We start from the raw sequence: 14,577 nt of genomic DNA, 5'->3' as shown, positions 1-14,577 counted from the left end.
TTACATTAATGGATGAAGTGTGTTGTTTTAAATACTTTCTCTATGGATGAAATAAAAAAGGCAGTATGGATCCCCCACACCATGACACCACCACCACTAGCCTGAACCATTGATACACCACACCATGACACCATCACCACCAGCCTGAACCGTTGAAACAAGGCAGGATGGACCCCCCACACCATAACACCACCAGCCTGAACCGTTGATACAAGGCAGGATGGATCCCCCACACCATGACACCACCACCACCAGCCTGAACTATTGATACAAGGCAGGATGGATCCCCCACACCATGACACCACCACCACCAGCCTGAACCATTGATACACCACACCATGACACCACCAGCCTGAACTATTGATACAAGGCAGGATGGATCCATGCTTTCATGTTATTTACACCAAATTCTAACCTTACCATCTGAATGTTGCAGCTAAAATCCAGACTCATCAGACCAGGCAACGTTTCTCCAATCTTCTATTGTTCAGTTTTGGTGAGCCTGTGCGAATTGTAGCCCCCGCATCCTGTTCTTTACTGACAGGAGTGGCACCCGGTGTGGTCTTCTGCTGCTGTAGCCCATCTGCTTCAAGGTTGGACGTGTTGTGTGTTGAGAGATGGTATTCTGCACACCTTGGTTGTAACGAGTGGTTATTGGAGTTACTGTTGTCTTTCTATCATCTGGAATCAGTCTGCCCATTATCCTCTGACCTCTGACATCAACAAGGCATTTTCCTCCACACAACTGCCGCTCACTGGATATTTTCTCTGTTTCTGACCATTCTCTTTAAACCCTAGAGATTCTTGTGCGTGAAAATCCCAGTAGATCAGCAGTTTTTTAAATATTCAGACCAGCCCGCCTGGCACCAACAACCGTGCCACGTTCAAAGTCACTTAAATCCTCTTTCTTCCCCATTCCGATGCTCGGTCTGAACTTCATGAAGTTGTCTTCACTACGTCTAGATGTCTAAATGCATTGAGTTGCCGCCATGTGATTGGCTGATTAGCAATTTGTGTTACCAATCCATTGAACAGGTAGACCCAATAAAGTGGGCGGGGAGTGTACGGTTTGTTAGGTTTTATCTTCTGAGAGATAGCGTTGTAGAATTGTAGATTTTACTTTACAATAAAGGTCTTCCGATCTTATTTTCACCACAGATACACTTTATATATCAGGGGAATAAATATTTCTGCATGGTTTAATGGGATTTACCATGGGCCTAGTTTTGGATGGAGTGGGCAAGGGTTGGGCTTCCTGTCGGGTTTTTATTTCTGTCTGTACCCCCATTGGGATGATTCGCCCTCTCTATTTGTCCTGGAGAATTAATGTCCCCATTTTGACCACTAGAACAGGAGTAGAGGGGAAATCTTCAGTTGGGGAAAACCTTTCTAGTGACTACTGCCCCCGAGAGTAAGGGGGTCAGATTTTCAAAATGAAATCTGGGGACCACGCCCACAAACACTCCCCCCCCCCCTTATACTTACCACATCTTCGAACAATTGGCTTTTGAAACAGGAGGCAGCCATTTAAGGTGTATAGACTGAACAGATTTTAGTTAGGAGGCACCAAGATATGCATTCATAGTTTGAGGGGGTGCATTGAAGGCACAAGGGAAAGAAATGCAGTGGACCACCCATAGAAGTACACGTAAAACCCCCAACAGTACAATCGGTCTGTAGATGCAGGAAAGCGTGCTTGTTATACTCACTGTGGAATCTAAGGGGTTAATCCTCTGCATTGTGTTAAAAGGCTGTTTGATTCTGTCTTCTCTGATCTTCCCCTTCATCTACTGTCCCCAATCCATCTGCTGATAGTACAGAGCCCTAGGAGTCACTCTGCACATGCTCTTCCACTAAGGTGGAAAATACCTTCACCTGTTATTAAGTGTTGTTGCATGGCGACCACTTCCTGTTATCTCACATATATATTCTTATTATTATAGCCAAATTTACCCCCCTAACTCCTCCCACAGTTTTTACACTACATAGACAGTAATAAACCGAAACGTGCAGATTGTTCCCGATTGGTGGGCTATTACTTTGTGGAACGTTTCGCCGAATGGTTCAAGAAATATCGGCGTTTTTGTGGTGAAATTGGTCCCATAGGAATGAATGTCAGAATGTTCAAAACTAGAGTGGGAGCTGAAAAATCAGGACATGATTTCTAAACTGCCATCACTCTCTCATTTGCAAGTCCACCTACACAAAGCTTATATCAAAACGTTCATCTATACCTGCTGCCACTAAAAATGTCCACGGCTAAGCCATAGTCCTGATAGTTTTCACAATATGATCATTTTTTTGCAACTCACGCCGCCCATTGACATTGAAACTCCACAATAACCACCTCAAATTTGAAGGGCAATATCTAAACTGCGACTGTGCCTTCATTTAATATTTCAGAGACATGCAATGCATCAAAATGTAGGTCTGGGTATTGTGATTCTCATAATATAAAGCTCTTCGGTGTAGGATTTATAATTTTTAAACTACAACCATTTGAAAATGGCAACCGCCAGTGAAGTGAGCAAGTTGGAGCAGTTTGTTTTTAACCGTTCTTCTCTGCCCTTGCTGTAGAGTGAGTTGCCATAGGAACCCAGGTGTGTGAGCAGGCAGCAGAGTGACAAGCCACTCCACCCAGTTACTCCGCCCACTCCAGTTGTAGACTACTGGTGGAGGCAAGAACACTTCACACAATTTCCCCAGAAATTGTAGCTTTTTCCTCCCCTACATCCTCTGTAATAAATCAGCAGGATACACATTTCTAAAAAGAGCTACTTTAGGCATGAGATATCATCTGGAAAGGAAATCACTGGAAGTTCTCTTTGTCGCTGTCGTGCAGCCAATTGTTTATTTAAACAAAACTCAGGCGGGGCAATGCCTTCCAGCACCTTCACATGCAGCACAGACCACAGCTATTACAAGGTAACCTGAACTTCTATCTATATGGTCACAGCCTGATGAAAAATCTATATATTATTATTTATTTCAGGTACCTATATAGCGCCATCAATTTACACAGCGCTTTACATACAGTCAGGTCCATAAATATTGGGACATGGACACAATTCTAACATTTTTGGCTCTATACACCACCACAATGGATTTGAAATGAAACAAACAAGATGTGCTTTAACTGCAGACTGTCCGCTTTAATTTGAGGGTATTTACATCCAAATCAGGTGAACGGTGTAGGAATTACAACAGTTTGCATATGTGCCTCCTACTTGTTAAGGGACCAAAAGTAATGGGACAGAATAATAATCATAAATCAAACTTTCACTTTTTAATACTTGGTTGCAAATCCTTTGCAGTCAATGACAGCCTGAAGTGTGGAACGCATAGACATCCTCAGACGCTGGGTTTCATCCCTGGTGATGCTCTGCCAGGCCTCTACTGCAACTGTCTTCAGTTCCTGCTTGTTCTTGGGGCATTTTCCCTTCAGTTTTGTCTTCAGCAAGTGAAATGCTCAATCGGATTCAGGTCAGCTGATTGACTTGGCCATTGCAGAACATTCCACTTCTTTGGTGTCTTTTGCAGTCTGCTTTGGGTCATTGTCCATCTGCACTGTGAAGCGTCCAATGAGTTCTGAAGCATTTGGCTTAATATGAGCAGATAATATTGCCCGAAACACTTCAGAATTCATCCGGCTGCTTCTGTCAGCAGTCACATCATCCATAAATACAAGATAAGCAGTTCCATTGGCAGCCATACATGCCCACGCCATGACACTACCACCACCATGCTTCACTGATGGGGTGGTATGCTTAGGATCATGAGCAGTTCCTTCTCCATCCTCTTCTCTTCCCATCACTCGGGTACAAGTTGATGTCGGTCTCATCTGTCCATAGGATGTTGTTCCAGAACTGTGAAGGCTTTTTTACATGTCGTTTGGCAAACTCTAATCTGGCCTTCCTGTTTTTGAGGATCACCAATGGTTTCCATCTTGTGGTGAACCCTCTGTATTCACTCTGGTGAAGTCTTCTCTTGATTGGTGACTTTGACACACATACACCTACCTCCTGGAGAGTGTTCTTGATCTGGCCAACTGTTGTGAAGGGTGTTTTCTTCACCAGGGAAAGAATTCTTCGGTCATCCACCACAGTTGTTTTCCGTGGTCTTCCGGGTCTTTTGGTGTTGCTGAGCTCACCGGTGCGTTCCTTCTTTTTAAGAATGTTCCAAACGGTTGTTTTGGCCACGCCTAATGTTTTTGCTATCTCTCTGATGGGTTTGTTTTGTTTTTTCAGCCTAATGATGGCTTCACTGATAGTGACAGCTCTTTGGATCTCATCTTGAGAGTTGACAGCAACAGATTCCAAATGCAAATAGCACACTTGAAATGAACTCTGGACCTTTTATCTGCTCATTGTAATTGGGATAATGAGGGAATAACATAGACCTGGCCATGGAACAGCTGAGAAGCCAATTGTCCCATTACTTTTGGCCCCTTAACAAGTGGGAGGCACATATGCAAACTGTTGTAATTCATATACCATTCACCTGATTTGGATGTAAATACCCTCAAATTAAAGCTGACAGTCTGCAGTTAAAGCACATCTTGTTTGTTTCATTTCAAATCCATTGTGGTGGTGTATAGAGCCAAAAATGTTAGAATTGTGTCCATGTCCCAATATTTATGGACCTGACTGTATATATTGTACATTCACATCAGTCCCTAACCCTCAAGGGGCGTATAATCTACGGTCCCTAACTCACATCCATACATACACATACTAGGGACAATATAGATAGGAGCCAATTCACCTACCAGCATGTCTTTGGAATGTGTATATATATATATATATATATACACAGCGTTTTGTAATTTTAAATATATATATACACACACACACTATATTGGTTTGTGGTTCTCAAATGCAGTGCGTTTGCTCTTTAATTTCTCCACACTCAATGGGGAATAAATACCACCAAAAGAAAGCTCTATCTTTCTCTAAAAACAGATATGAAATTAATGTGTGAACAATGTTGTATGACTGAGTAATTGTCATTCAAAGTGTGACAGTTTAGCATTCTGGTCTTCAAGTGGTTAAAGCCTCCGGCCTCCAACTCCGGTAGGGTGGCCACCTCATCCCTTGAAACCCGAACACATATTAATTACACAGGTTCTGGGACTGATTAAGGTGGTAATTAAACTCACTCAGTGCCTTATCTGTATTAAATTAGACTCAGAATCTGTGTCATTAATATGTGTTTGGGTTTAAAGTGATGAGGTTCTCCCTTGCAGTGGGACGGCACCCGCACTGCAAGAGTTAACTGTTCCTTTTAGTCTAGAGGACGTATAAAGCATTTCCCGATTCTCCAGCAAACAGCACTCCCCTTGGCTCCAACTGTGGACTGGCTCTCGGTTTCCTAACATCCAGCTAGGGTTGGGGTCTCTGCATTGGTCTTGATGACTACAGAGGGACTCAGACCACCAGGGCTGGGGGAGCAGAGGCTGCAGAGACCAGTATAGCAGTGCAGAGGAATCTGGGGGGGAGCGGACGATCAAAACTGTTCCCCCTCCCCCCATCCCCCTATACAAAAACTAGCTGGTAGCAGGTGCAGAGAGGATTTTTACTTTTCCTGGAGTTCCGCTTTAACTTTTAATGTATGGATTGCTGGTCATAGAGAGAAGGGCCGTGAGAATCCCTCCTAGGAGGACACAGGCCAGAGAACTTCCATTGTCCGGCTCTGTAATGTATCCTCAGGTACAATGACATTATACACAGAAGAGTGACACTGACCTGATCCCAGGAGGAGAAGAAAGCAGATCACATGTGCAATTTTCAGTCCGCTCCTCATTGTTCCATCCATATCGGATCCAGTCCAAGAGAACTGTGAAAGACGTCCGAGTTCTGGGAAATGACCAAGATGTTCTAAACCTTGTTCCACTTTCACTTTTTAGGAATCGAAAATTCCAATCACGGGTTTCCAGATTAATTTCCGTCTCCAAACCACACCACAAATAAGAGCAGAGACAACCAAAATCTACAATCTAAAAACAATATGTCACATCCCTAAATCTATTGTAGTATCAAAAAGAATAATCAGATGGGACTTTTGAGGCACAACATATTTTATAAAACACATTTTTATTTCATCCATATATAAAGAGAGAAGGTATTTAACATTAATTACATTAATGGATGAAGTATGTTGGTTAAATACCTTCTCTATGGATGAAGTAAAAATGTGTTCTATAAAATATGTTGTGCCTCAAAAGTCCCATCTGATTATTCTTTTTGATACTATAAGAGCACAGAGACATAAGAAGTCCAGCCTACTCCAAATTGTGTTCATATTGTACAAGCAAAGCAAAGATTAAAAAACAAAAAAACAAGTTGAAAGATAAGTTATACAACAGTCATTTGTTACTTTGTTTGTTTTCTACAGATTTAAGTGTTACTTCCCCTTCTACACTCACTGGCCACCTTATTAGGTCCACCTTGCTAATGCCATGAAAATCTCCCCCACACCATGACACCACCACCACCAGCCTGAACCGCTGATACAAGGCAGGATGGATCCCCCACACCATGACACGGCCACCACCAGCCTGAACCATTGATACAAGGCAGGATGGATCCACCACACCATGACACCACCACCACCAGCCTGAACCATTGATACAAGGCAGGATGGATCCACCACACCATGACACCACCACCACCAGCCTGAACCGTTGATACACGGCAGGATGGATCCATGCTTTCATGTTTTTTACACAAAATTATAACCCTACCATCTGAATGTCGCAGCTGAAATCCAGACTCATCAGACCAGGCAACGTTTCTCCAATCTTCTATTGTCCAGTTTTGGTGAGCCTGTGCGAATTGTAGTCTCCGTTTCCTATTCTTAGCTGACAGGAGTGGCACCTGGTGTGGTCTTCTGCTGCTGTAGCCCATCTGCTTCAAGGTTGGACGTGTTGTGTGTTCAGAGATGGTATTCTGCATACCTTGGTTGTAACGAGTTGTTATTGGAGTTGCTGTTGCTTTTCTTTCATCTGGAATCAGTCTGCCCATTCTCCTCTGACATCAACAAAGCATTTTCCTCCACACAACTGCCGCTCACTGGATATTTTCTCTTTTTCGGACCATTCTCTGTAAACCCTAGAGATGGTTGTGCGTGAAAATCCCAGTAGATCAGCAGTTTTTTAAAATATTCAGAGCAGCCCGTCTGGCACCAACAACCATGCCACATTCAAAGTCACTTAAATCCCCTTTCCTCCCCATTTTGATGCTCGGTGTGAACTTCATCAAGTTGTCTTCACCACGTCTAGATGCCTAAATGCATTGAGTTGCCGCCATGTGATTAGCCGATTAGCAATTTGTGTTACCAATCCATTGAACAGGAGGACCCAATAAAGTGGGCGGGGAGTGTTTGGTTTGTTAGGTTTTATCTTCTGAGAGATAGCGTTGTAGAATTGTAGATTTTACTTTACAATAAAGGTCTTCCGATCTTATTTTCACCACAGATACACTTTATCAATCAGGGGAATAAATATTTCTGCATGGTTTAATGGGATTTACCATGGGCCTAGTTTTGGATAGAGTGGGAAAAGGTTGGGCCCTCTGTCGGGTTTTTATGTCTGTCTGTACCCCCATTGGGATGATTCGCCATCTCTATTTGTCCCGGAGAATTAATGTCCCCATTTTGACCACTAGAACAGGAGTAGAGGGGAAATCTTCAGTTGGGGACCACGCCCACAACCCACCCCCCATACTTAGCACATCTTAGAACAATTGGCCACAAACTTTTGGAACAGGAGGCAGCCATTTAAGGTGTATAGACTGAACAGACTGAACAGATTGTAGTTAGGAGGCACCAAGATATGCATTCATAGTTTGAGGGGGTGCATTGAAGGCACAAGGGAAAGAAATGCAGTGGACCACCCATCAAAGTACACTTAAAGTGTCGCTAAACCCCCAACAGTACAATCAGTCTGTAGATGCAGCAAAGCGTGCTTGTTATACTCACTGTGGAACCTAAGGGGTTAATCCTCTGCATTGTGTTAAAAGGTTGTTTGATTCTGTCTTCTCTGATCCTCCCCTTCATCTACTGTCTCCAATCCATCTGCTGACGGTACAGAGCCCTAGGAGACACTCTGCACATGCTCAGTTTAGTGTGCATGGCTAGGGAGTTTTTTTTACTTTGGGAGAGTGCATGTGATCAGCAGAGGGCCAACCAGTGCTGTTCAAACAGAGAGTCAAGGGTGATGCAGCCTCATAGGACAGTCAGAGGAGAATGAAAACTCTTCCTACAAGCTTTAACCAGTGCTCTGCTGGACACAGATAGAAGTCACAAGACTTCTATTTACTGCTGATGAGAAAAGGGATTTAGCAGTTTATAATTACTAAAATAATTATTTTTCCATGTTCTGTGTACTGTGGGAGACCGGATATAGTGAATGCAGGGTCCAGGGAGAGCGGATATAGTGAATGCGGGGTCCGGGGTGAGCGGATATAGCGAATGCGGGGTCCGGGGAGAGCGGATATAGCAAATGCGGGGTCTGGGGAGAGCGGATATAGTGAATGCGGGGTCTGGGGAGAGCGGATATAGTGAATGCGGCGTCTGGGGAGAGCGGATATAGTGAATGCGGGGTCCGGGGAGAGCGGATATAGTGAATGCGGGGTCCGGGGAGACCAGATATAGTGAATGTGGGGTCCGGGGAGAGCGGATATAGTGAATGCGGGGTCCGGGGAGAGCGGATATAGTGAATGCGGGGTCCGGGGAGAGCGGATATAGTGAATGCGGGGTCCGGGGAGAGCGGATATAGTGAATGCGGGGTCCGGGGAGAGCGGATATAGTGAATGCGGGGTCCGGGGAGAGCGGATATAGTGAATGCGGGGTCCGGGGAGAGCGGATATAGTGAATGCGGGGTCCGGGGAGAGCGGATATAGTGAATGCGGGGTCCGGGGAGAGCGGATATAGTGAATGCGGGGTCCGGGGAGAGCGGATATAGTGAATGCAGGGTCCGGGGAGAGCGGATATAGTGAATGCGGGGTCCGGGGAGAGCAGATATAGTGAATGCGGGGTCCGGGGACAGCGGATATAGTGAATGCGGGGTCTGGGGAGAGCGGATATAGTGAATGCCGGGTCCGGGGAGAGCGGATATAGTGAATGAGGCAGAGCGGTACAAGGCGGTGGTACATTATTCCAAGTTTCTTTTCAAGAATGACCTCAAAATTATTAAAAAATCCCCTCCTCGATTAGAAAAAAAATGGGGCGATCATCACTCATATATGGAAATGTCACCCGGGGGCCAAATATCCATTAATCAAAGTTCTCTGGTTCATGAGGGAGCCAATCAGAGGAGATGGGGCCAGCAGGAGGGAGAGGAGAAGAGCTGGCTTTCAGCTGCTGCAGAAAGAGCCATACAGGGGATCAGTTCCAGTAATTATTGCCTCCCCCTCCATGCAGATCACCCTCCCTACCCACAACTGATTCACCCAGCTACCTGCCTGGGCCCCCCTGCTGGTCTGGGCCCCGTACAGAAGGACTGGTGGTACCCACTTATCCAATGCCCTGACTATGAGTACTATGACCCTGGGCAGAGGAGAGACTTTAGGTAGATAACTGCTGAAGTGCTGCACATGCTTTCATTTGTGACTACTGCGGACCGTCTGCTAAATGTGACTGACTGTGTAATGTCAAGTGATTCCGGAATGTATGTCCTGTAATGTGACTGTAATGCGGCTTCCTGAATGCCATTAATAAAGTGCAGCAAACCTATTTCTTGTGTGGACATTCCTTCCTTTGGATATAAAGGTCTATGGCCTGGAATGTCGTGTGGAGGCCTATGGCAGGGCACAACATGGCGGAGGGTTCGGCCTCAGCTGGGGGGACAGTGTTCTTGCAGGGCTGGAGCAGCCAACCACAAAACCTCTCTTGCATGGGGCCCCCAGGGATCCCAGTTAAAGCTTTGTTCAGATTTCACCCCCTTGGGAGACCCTCAGAGTAATCCAGCCGTACCTGACCTGAACCCCGTGCTCCATCCAACCCACTACGGCCTCACTAGCAACAGATCCTATTGTCACCCCAATACAACTGCTTCAAGAGAAGATCCCGTGAGACGAGAATCAGCAATCAGTCCACACACAAAGATATTCCTCATTACTTCATTACTTAACACCTTCAGGCCCGGTCTAGAGCAGATTGATGGGCGGGCGAGACACTCCTTCTTCTGAGTGGGTGTCATATGGTGTCCTGTTAGAAGGTGCCGCTCACACGGCCGGGGGGGCAGGAAAGTGGCGCGATTTGTCACCGGCTGTTTCCACGGGACAAAGCCGATGACAGATCACTAAACTAACCCACTGCCAGTGTCATGTGACCAATCACAACAGATCACATGATAATTGTATACAATGGATGGCTTCCTATCATGCCATCCTTGTATACAATTGTGTTGTTAGCTGTGATTGGTCACCGCGGTCACATGGTACAGACAAGGCCAATTACAGCTCATTTGTATCATGTGATCAGCTTTGCCCAACCACAGCTAATCACAACAAAAGACTGAATGAATCAGTTTCATTCAGTAACAATGGTTGCTAATATCAATGAAATACATCGGTATCAGCAATCCTAATGTGTGGGGAAAAATATCCTGATCCCTCCCCCAGAGTAGTACAATGTGACTAGCAAATGTTTTCCTTAATTACTGACATGGAAACCCAATGATGACAGGACACCAGGCATTGCTTCTTTAACCACTTCAGGTCCGGACACTCCCCCCCCATCCAGTCCGGACACTTCCCCCCTTCCAGTCTGGACACTTTTACCCCCCTTCCGGTCCGGACACTTTCACCCCCTTCTGGTCCGGACACTTTCACCCCCCTTCCTGTCCGGACAATTTCACCCCCTTCCGGTCCGGACACTTTCACCCCCCTTCCGGTCCGGACACTTTCACCCCCCTTCCGGTCCGGACACTTTCACCCCCCTTCCGGTCCGGACACTTTCACCCCCCTTCCGGTCCGGACACTTTTCCCCCCTTCCAGTCCGGACACTTTTCCCCCCTTCCAGTCCGGACACTTTTCCCCCCTTCCAGTCCGGACACTTTTCCCCCCTTCCAGTCCGGACACTTTTCCCCCCTTCCAGTCCGGACACTTTCCCCCCCTTCCTGTCCGGACACTTTCCCCCCTTCCTGTCCGGACACTTTCCGGACACTTTCCCCCCCTTCCTGTCCGGACACTTTCCCCCCCTTCCAGTCCGGACACTTTCCCCCCCTTCCATTCCGGACACTTTCACCCCCTTCCATTCCGGACACTTTCACCCCCTTCCAGTCTGGACACTTTCCCCCTTCCAGTCCGGACACTTTCACCCCCTTCCAGTCCGGACACTTTCCCCCCTTCCAGTCCGGACACTTTCCCCCCCTTCCAGTCCGGACACTTTCCCCCTTCCAGTCCGGACACTTTCCCCCCCTTCCAGTCCGGACACTTTCCCCCCCTTCCAGTCCGGACACTTTCCCCCCCTTCCAGTCCGGACACTTTCCCCCCCTTCCAGTCCGGACACTTTCACCCCCTTCCAGTCCGGACACTTTCACCCCCTTCCAGTCCGGACACTTTCCCCCTTCCAGTCCGGACACTTTCCCCCCCTTCCTGTCCGGACACTTTCACCCCCTTCCTGTCCGGACACTTTCACCCCCTTCCAGTCCGGACACTTTCCCCCTTCCTGTCCGGACACTTTCCCCCCCTTCCAGTCCGGACACTTTCCCCCCCTTCCAGTCCGGACACTTTCCCCCTTCCTGTCCGGACACTTTCCCCCCCCCTTCCAGTCCGGACACTTTCACTCCCTTCCAGTCCGGACACTTTCCCCCCCTTCCAGTCCGGACACTTTCCCCCTTCCAGTCCGGACACTTTCCCCCCCTTCCAGTCCGGACACTTTCCCCCCCTTCCAGTCCGGACACTTTCCCCCCCTTCCTGTCCGGACACTTTCACCCCCTTCCAGTCCGGACACTTTCCCCCTTCCAGTCCGGACACTTTCCCCCCCTTCCTGTCCGGACACTTTCACCCCCTTCCTGTCCGGACACTTTCACCCCCTTCCTGTCCGGACACTTTCACCCCCTTCCAGTCCGGACACTTTCCCCCTTCCAGTCCGGACACTTTCCCCCCCTTCCTGTCCGGACACTTTCACCCCCTTCCTGTCCGGACACTTTCACCCCCTTCCTGTCCGGACACTTTCACCCCCTTCCAGTCCGGACACTTTCCCCCTTCCAGTCCGGACACTTTCCCCCCTTCCAGTCCGGACACTTTCCCCCCCTTCCAGTCCGGACACTTTCCCCCTTCCTGTCCGGACACTTTCCCCCCCCCCCTTCCAGTCCGGACACTTTCACTCCCTTCCAGTCCGGACACTTTCCCCCCCTTCCTGTCCGGACACTTTCACCCCCTTTCCAGTCCGGACACTTTCACCCCCTTCCAGTCCGGACACTTTCCCCCCTTCCAGTCCGGACACTTTCACCCCCTTCCAGTCCGGACACTTTCCCCTTCCAGTCCGGACACTTTCCCCCCCTTCCTGTCCGGACACATTCCCCCCCTTCCTGTCCGGACACTTTCCCCCCCTTCCTGTCCGGACACTTTCCCCCCCTTCCTGTCCGGACACTTTCCCCCCCTTCCTGTCCGGACACTTTCCCCCCCTTCCTGTCCGGACACTTTCCCCCCCTTCCAGTCCGGACACTTTCCCCCCCTTCCAGTCCAGACACTTTCCCCCCCTTCCATTCCGGACACTTTCACCCCCTTCCATTCCGGACACTTTCCCCCTTCCAGTCCGGACACTTTCCCCCTTCCAGTCCGGACACTTTCCCCCCCTTCCAGTCCGGACACTTTCCCCCCCTTCCTGTCCGGACACTTTCACCCCCTTCCAGTCCGGACACTTTCCCCCTTCCAGTCCGGACACTTTCCCCCTTCCAGTCCGGACACTTCCCCCCCCCTTCCTGTCCGGACACTTTCACCCCCTTCCTGTCCGGACACTTTCCCCCTTCCAGTCCGGACACTTTCCCCCCCTTCCAGTCCGGACACTTTCCCCCCCTTCCAGTCCGGACACTTTCCCCCCCTTCCAGTCCGGACACTTTCCCCCCTACCAGTCCGGACACTTTCCCCCCCTTCCAGTCCGGACACTTTCCCCCCCTTCCAGTCCGGACACTTTCCCCCCCTTCCAGTCCGGACACTTTCCCCCCCTTCCAGTCCGGACACTTTCCCCCTTCCTGTCCGGACACTTTCCCCCCCCCCTTCCAGTCCGGACACTTTCACTCCCTTCCAGTCCGGACACTTTCCCCCCCTTCCTGTCCGGACACTTTCACCCCCTTTCCAGTCCGGACACTTTCACCCCCTTTCCAGTCCGGACACTTTCACCCCCTTCCAGTCCGGACACTTTCCCCCCTTCCAGTCCGGACACTTTCCAACCCTTCCAGTCCGGACACTTTCCCCCTTCCAGTCCGGACACTTTCCCCCCCTTCCTGTCCGGACACTTTCCCCCCCTTCCTGTCCGGACACTTTCCCCCCCTTCCTGTCCGGACACTTTCCCCCCCTTCCAGTCCGGACACTTTCCCCCCTTCCAGTCCGGACACTTTCACCCCCTTCCAGTCCGGACACTTTCCCCCTTCCAGTCCGGACACTTTCCCCCCCTTCCTGTCCGGACACTTTCCCCCCCTTCCTGTCCGGACACTTTCCCCCCCTTCCAGTCCGGACACTTTCCCCCCCTTCCAGTCCGGACAATTTCCCCCCCTTCCTGTCCGGACACTTTCACCCCCTTTCCAGTCCGGACACTTTCACCCCCTTCCAGTCCGGACACTTTCACCCCCTTCCAGTCCGGACACTTTCCCCCCTTCCAGTCCAGACACTTTCACCCCCTTCCAGTCCAGACACTTTCACCCCCTTCCAGTCCGGACACTTTCCCCCTTCCAGTCCGGACACTTTCCCCCCCTTCCTGTCCGGACACTTTCCCCCCCTTCCAGTCCGGACACTTTCCCCCCCTTCCAGTCCGGACACTTTCCCCCCCTTCCAGTCCGGACACTTTCACCCCCTTCCTGTCCGGACACTTTCCCCCTCTTCCAGTCCGGACACTTTCCCCCTTCCTGTCCGGACACTTTCCCCCCCCCCTTCCAGTCCGGACACTTTCACTCCCTTCCAGTCCGGACACTTTCCCCCCCTTCCTGTCCGGACACTTTCACCCCCTTCCAGTCCGGACACTTTCACCCCCTTCCAGTCCGGACACTTTCACCCCCTTCCAGTCCGGACACTTTCCCCCCTTCCAGTCCAGACACTTTCGCCCCCTTCCAGTCCGGACACTTTCCCCCTTCCAGTCCGGACACTTTCCCCCCCTTCCTGTCCGGACACTTTCCCCCCCTTCCTGTCCGGACACTTTCCCCCCCTTCCTGTCCGGACACTTTCCCCCCCTTCCAGTCCGGACACTTTCCCCCCTTCCAGTCCGGACACTTTCCCCCCCTTCCAGTCCGGACACTTTCCCCCCCTTCCAGTCCGGACACTTTCCCCCCCTTCCAGTCCGGACACTTTCCCCCCCTTCCAGTCCGGACACTTTCCCCCCTTCCAGTCCGGACACTTTCCCCCCCTTCCTGTCCGGACA

The 14,577-nt window shown here is 49.6% G+C and overlaps 1 protein-coding gene across 1 annotated transcript in view; it reads right to left on the bottom strand.

Moving 5' to 3' along the window:
• The window catches only part of LOC149452915 (natural cytotoxicity triggering receptor 3 ligand 1-like), an 88,717-nt gene that overhangs the window by 57,982 nt on the left and 16,158 nt on the right, over positions 1-14,577 (bottom strand). The window lies entirely within an intron of this gene.

The sequence above is a fragment of the Staurois parvus genome, unplaced genomic scaffold (genome assembly GCF_062004578.1).
Source record: "Staurois parvus isolate SC_StPar_1 unplaced genomic scaffold, SC_StPar_1.0 ptg000455l, whole genome shotgun sequence".
Taxonomy (NCBI): domain Eukaryota; kingdom Metazoa; phylum Chordata; class Amphibia; order Anura; family Ranidae; genus Staurois; species Staurois parvus.
The sequence above is the reverse complement of the archived record's forward strand: the minus strand, read 5'-3'. Positions and strand labels throughout refer to the sequence as shown.